Genomic DNA, 6,563 nt, shown 5'->3' with positions numbered 1-6,563 from the left:
AGGCCCTTCCAACTCAACAATACGAAGAAACATTGACTCATGGGTAACCGATGAAGTAGAGACTAAAGGTTCAAATGTTTTAGCTCCATCCTTCACTCCCAGACGAAGGTGAGGGTACATCTTCCAACATTTCTCCTTTAGATGTGTCCCCTTCCCATAATATGAGCATTTAGGCTTCTCTGACTCAGAGTCAGAACCTCAAGAACTCTCCTATCTTATAGTTGTTGACTTTTCTTTCTTCTCCCTTCTCCCTCTCAAACCTGCAACAAAAACTTTGGTGGTGGAACCACTAGCAACCTACTTGGTCCACTTAACGTGCTCCAAAACAAGTGGGGCAAACTCCTCCCATTGAAGCTTCTCATAGATCCTCGATGTAAGAAGGCTGATGTACAATATATCAAAATGGGGAGATGGCAATTGAGTCAAAAGAATCATAGCCATCTCCTCTAAAGAGATCATGTTACTAAGGGATGCAAGCTCATCCCTCATATCCTCCAACATGTCAATATGATCCTTCATGCAAGGAGAATCATCAACAACGAGCATCCGCAATTTCTTCTGGAGCAATGTCAGGTCTAGTGGCAACCATACCATACATGAGTGACCCACACGCTGAAGCATAAGAAATACCCTTCATAGAGCTAACTGCCTTATTATCTTTTGTGCAACCTGTTTTGCTAAGCTTAAGGTATGGTGCTAATGGAACACCAAGGGGCTTAGCATCTGCCATAGAAAAACGATGAAGTACTTTGCTGATGTACTTTTCTTGTGAGAGAAATAAGAGTTGTTACTCTCTATCTCTTGTCACACACATGCCCAAAATGTGTTCAAGTACACCCAAGTCCATGAAAAAGGCTGAATTTTGCTGTCTTTTTAGTGCATTAACTTGGCTTTTATGCATACTAGCAATAAGCATATCATCCACATAAAGCACAAGTATTATAAGGCTTCATCATCAACCTTTTTTATATATAAGTAGTTATCTGCATTGCTTCTTTTAAACCCATGTGAGAGTATGAAAACATCAAACTTTTTATACCACTGTCTAGGAGCCTGTTTTAAACCATACAAGCTTCTCTTAAGCCTACACACCAAGTGCTCCTTTCCTTGCATAACAAAGCCTTCCAACTGTATAGCTCTTCTTCTAAATTACCATGCAGAAATATAGTTCTAACATCCATCTGATCAAGTTCAAGATCCATAGATGCTACAATAGCAAACAATACGCGAAGAGTGGTCATTTTGACAATAAGTGAAAAGACTTCCTAAAAGTCAATCCTCTCTTTCTATGTATAGCCCTTAACCACAAGCCTAGCTTTGTATTTGGGTTTGCCATCCACACACTTGATTTTATAGACCCATTTGTTAGAAATAGCTTTCTTATCTTTGGGCAATGGAACCAAATCCCAAGTATCATTCTGATACATGTTGGAAAATAGGTCAAATGATGTATGCCTCATGATGAGGAGACTTGTATCCCATAAGCACAATGAGGAGAGTGGAGAAGCTGGAAAGCTGTAAAAGCATGTACGTGGTTCACTTTTCAATGCAATGTTATTTGTACTTTATACTTTATTTTGTGTCTCTGTCATTGTTAGCTCAAGATTGTGTTTATGAGTCCAAGCCTACATCTTGGAACCTAATCCATTGGAGCAATAGTTTGTCTTCTTGTCTATGTCGCTATGAGTCTTGTTACCGACTTCCATCCTCCATAGTCAACGCTATGCTCTAGATCCATGTTTTCCCACATGGTATTAGAGCTAGTCGAGCGTGGCTTAGCTTCCTTCTATGTTCTTCCAACTTCTCCTCATCTACCCCTAGCTTAGTCCAAGTGCTTGACCCCATTCCTTCACTTGAACTTCATAATCACTGTTTGGCAACCATAGCCAAACAGCACATACCTTTGTTGGAGCTCTTGAATCTTCTCATCTAAGCCATATCATTACAAATCTTCTAGATATTTCTTCCCCTACTCAGGGCACATAACTGCATCACGTTAGAGATTGAGATTGCATGCTCCAGCAGCTTGCATTGCAGAAATTGAAGCTCGCTACCAAACAAACATGTCTATTGTCATACAGCCATTTTGCCTTTAAGAGTTGCGGGTCACCCTGTGACCATAGGACTTTTCTAGGTTGCCCTATAAGCTCTCTCCTCATGTAAAACCTTGCACAATGATTGCATATGCGGCCTGTACGAGAAGAAAAGCCAGTTGACCTCATAAAACTCTACTTTGGCAACCATAGCCATTTTCATCAAAGCTCATAAATCCCTTCATTTTCTCACCCCTATCAGCTCACTCAAGTGTTTGATATTGTGATCTAAGTCTTCAACCAGTTCCCAGCACTTCAAATCAATAAGAAGGGGAGAAATCAAGCACAACAAGCTACAAACAAAGTATCTCTTAATACTATTCTTCAGTGCCAATGCTTGTGTTTGTTGGCACATCAAATCAACTCAATCTTAGTTATCTCTAAAAGTCTTTGGTACCGATTTACTACTATACCTTCAAAACAATCCTTGCTGAACGTCAAGGCAATACTCTTGAATTTCAGGATAGCATCTTGAAATTGCTTCCATTGCTCAATGGTTCATTTGGAAAAGCCTCATTAATCAAATTTCTTGTAAGCATCAATATCTTTATAAAAGGATAGACATTGCTCGAGTATTCTCGTGTGGTAAGACCTTAAAAATGGCTGAACTTGAGCAAATAGCAAAGTCTAATGGGGAAGGCTTTCATGCCTGGAAAGAAAAGACCATGTACCACCTCATGCGCAAAGACTTGTGGGACTTGTTTGAAGATGAGAAAAAAGATGCAAATGACAAGGAGGAGGATGCTAAAGATGAAGGTGTTGTAGAAGTCCGGCCTAAAACAAAGGCATGGAAGATGATGAACAACAAAGCTCTAGGTATTATTACTTGGGGTCTATCAGCTGATGTATTACACATCTCTAACAGCATCAGGGATGCAAAGAAGGCATGGGAAGAACTTGACACAATCTTTGGTACACTAGCAAAAAACTCAAAGATATAATTACTCGTGAATTTTTTAAGTTGGATGTAAAAGGCAGTTCATCTATGATTGTACAGATCAATAAGTTCAAGAGCCTTAAGACTCAGCTAGCAACTCTTAAAAAGAACATTGATGAGAATGAGGCAATAGCAGTGGTACTTGCCAATGTTAATCATGAACCATATGAGAACCTTGTTTCAACATTAAGTAATGTTCCCAGTCTCTCACTCAAAGACATTGAGCACTCACTGCTTGATGGAGAAAGTAAATTTAAAAGCAAAGATGTAAAAGAAACCAGCTCAAGGAATAACCTCTTGTGCACCAAGGATACTTATGCAGCAAAAGGACATTGTAGAGGATTCATCACCAGCAGAAACAAGGACCAAATTATTTGTCATTATCATGGCAAGACTGGCCATGTAGCTAGTGAATGTTTCCACAAGAAGAGAGCACAACATGTACAAGAAGATCACTACCAAAGCTAATTTATGCATGAAGAAGAAGAAGATGCTTCCATTACCATCAAAAACTCTGACAAATTATTCTAAAGAAATTTTTTTTATATATTTCCCATAGTGGATCATGTTTTTCCCATAATGGATGTTTTCTTTCCCTTAGTGGATTTGTATTGAAAAAAAAACCCTTGCTAAAAATGTAAAATTTCAAGCTTGACTTGACTAGGCTGCCTATGAGCTAGTCTCCCATGCCATGTCATCATGTAGGGGGGGAGCCAAAAGCCAACAAGTGTAGGAATTCATCATTTGAAGGGAAGTGTTGGAAAATAGGTCAAATGATGTATGTTGCATGATGAGGAGACTTATATCCCATAAGCACAGTGAGGAGAGTGGAGAAGCTGGAAAGCTATAAAGACATGTACTTGGTTCACTTTCCAATGCAATGCTATTTGTATTTTGTACTTCATTCTGTGTTTGTTATTGTCAGCTCAAGATCGTGTTTTTATGAGTCCAAGTCTACATCTTGGAACCTAATTCACTCGAGCAATAGTTTGTCTTCTTGTCTATGTTGCTATGAGTCTTGTTACCAACTTTTGTCCTCCATAGTCAGCATTATATCCTAGATTCAAGTTTTTCCACAATATAATGACTTCATTTCTTCATGCATGGCTAGCTTCCACTTTTACTTTAACTCACATGATAATGCCTGCAGTCCAAAGAGGCATCAAACCTCTGTATAGGTCTCTTGACACGTGTAGACCTTCTCACCCAATGATCTGTGGTATCAGGTAATGGATCCACATCCAAAGAAATGTCAATGACCTCATTATTTGGCTGTTGAACTGCATCTTTAAGTTGCTGTAATACATGTTCAGCCTGCTATGATTCATTTTTAGTATGCTAATTTTGTTGCCCAAGCTGATTTTCAATATCTCTTTGTTGCCCAATGTCATTTGGTTCAATGATGATACATTAATTATCATAACCGGCATCAAATGGAGCTGAAATTTCAATGGCTGATGGTTGTTCAAGTGACTGATCATGCTAAGTTTTCACTTTCTTTTTGGCCAAATCACTAGATGTGGCATTTTTTAGTGCCTTTGACTCATAAAATACCACATCTCGACTGCATAGCACCTTTTTCATGCTTGGAACCCAAACTCTATAGCCCATTTAACCTTCATCTCCATGACCCATGAAGATGTCTCTATGGGATTTCATGTCAAGTTTGATTCTGCTATCAACAGGTACATGTACATAGCATTCGTAGCCAAGGACCCTTAAGTGGTCATATGAAGCAGGTTTACCAAATCAAACCATTTCAAGGATGCCACTTTCAAGTCTACGATGTGAAGATCACTTTTCAGCTTAAGCAAGTACACCGATAGCTTTCTAGAATAGTCATCAATAAAAGATACAAAATAACAAAAACCACTTTGAGTTTTTATTGGCATTGTACATATATCAGAATGGACTAAATCTAAGATACATGCCTTCCTAGAGGCTCCATGAGAGTATGAACTCTTTACACGTTTTCCCAAAACACAGTCATCACAAAAGTCAAGCTTTGAGTTTTTTACATCAACTCTTCCAAGTAAAAAAAGTGTATGTAAACCTTTTGGCTCATGTGTCCAAGTTGCTTGTGCCACCATAACTCCTTATGTGACTATACTTCTACAACTACAACAAACTTTCCAAGAAGTGCCTTGCAATGAAGATAATATAAAGTTCCCTTTTTACCACCTCTAGTAACTAGCATAGATCCTCTTTCTCTCTTCCACATTCCACCACCAAAAATAGTAAAGTAACCCCTACCGTCTAGCTGCCCAACAGAAAGCAAGCTCTTCTCAATGCCAAGTGCATATCCAACATCATGAAGAATCAATTCCTGACCACTTTCAAGAGCCTAGTATATGGTGCCCATTCCTTTAATATCACATGCATGATTATTCCCTAGATAGACTTTTCCAAGGTTACCTCTTGCATAAAAAGAAAACTCCAAAGATGGAGTTACATAAAATGAAGCACCACTGTCAATAATCCACAATTGTGACAAACCATCATGAGCAAACAACAAGGTATCTATCATATCCCTTTTAGTGATATACATATCTTCCACTGTCATAGCATATGGATCTGAAGATACAACCAGCAAACCAACATCTTTATCTTCTTCTATCTTCTCAATAACAAGATTAGATACCAGATTTGCCTAATTTGTTTCTTTAGGGGGTACAACTCTCATCCTTCTCATTCTTTTTGCCTTTTGCATTAGCCTGCTTCTTGCATTCTTGCTTCTTTTTAAAGTACCTACAATCGGGCTTTTTATGCCCTTTGCATCCACACTCATAACAAGTGACATCTTGATGTTTTTCCTTGCTTTTGTTGTATTTTCTGTTTTTATTTACAGCATTTGTCATCTTTTCCTCTTACATTGTAGGCTAATCCACTATTTTTCCCACTTGCCTTACGTCTAATCTCCTCATTGAGAATAGATCCACGCACACCATCAAATGTCAAGTTGGGGTTGTTGCTCAATGACACAACCAATGCTTCCCATGAATCCGGCAAAGTCATGAGCAAGAAAATAGTCCTCAACTTAGAATCAAAAGCAGATAAGCTTGCATCCTGTAACTGACTCAAAATACCAGTGAAAGCATTTAAATGCTCTAAGGCAGGCTTAGACTCATCAAGTTTCAAGTTGACTAACTTTCACATGAGATGTACATGATTGACAGGAGTTATATTCTCATACGTAGCCTTGAGTTTCTCCCAAACTGCGGAAGCAATGGTAAGTCCCTTGATATCAACCAAGATATCATCTATGACAACCATTTTAATGTAAGTAATGACTTTCTTATTCATTTTAGCCCAATCCTCATCTAGCAAAGCAAGAAGCTTATGGTTTGCCAAAGCATTATCAAAATCCGTTAGAAAAAGTATACCTTGCGTACGATCTTTCCAAAGATCAAAGCCATTGCCATCAAATTTACGAATCTCAAAAAGATTCCTTGTGTCAGATGTAGATGCGCTGCCAACCATCTTCACCAATAAAAGACTGCAATTAAATGCTAAATACTTTCAGCCAAGGTAAG

At 38.5% G+C, this 6,563-nt stretch overlaps 1 protein-coding gene across 1 annotated transcript in view; it reads right to left on the bottom strand.

Annotated features, from left to right (window-relative positions):
- Positions 1-2,952: 2,952 nt before the first annotated feature.
- The window catches only part of LOC148022976 (uncharacterized), a 91,649-nt gene continuing 88,038 nt past the window's right edge, over positions 2,953-6,563 (bottom strand). The window contains exon 17 of the transcript XR_015693576.1: positions 2,953-6,526. The gene's annotated coding sequence lies outside the window, so the exon portion shown is untranslated. The remainder of the gene's footprint in view (positions 6,527-6,563) is intronic.

This window comes from Lygodium microphyllum, chromosome 16, assembly GCF_053477565.2.
Source record: "Lygodium microphyllum isolate KBCC chromosome 16, Lygodium_microphyllum_v1.1.10, whole genome shotgun sequence".
Taxonomy (NCBI): domain Eukaryota; kingdom Viridiplantae; phylum Streptophyta; class Polypodiopsida; order Schizaeales; family Lygodiaceae; genus Lygodium; species Lygodium microphyllum.
Note: the sequence above shows the minus strand (reverse complement) of the source record. Positions and strands in the feature narration are given on the sequence as shown.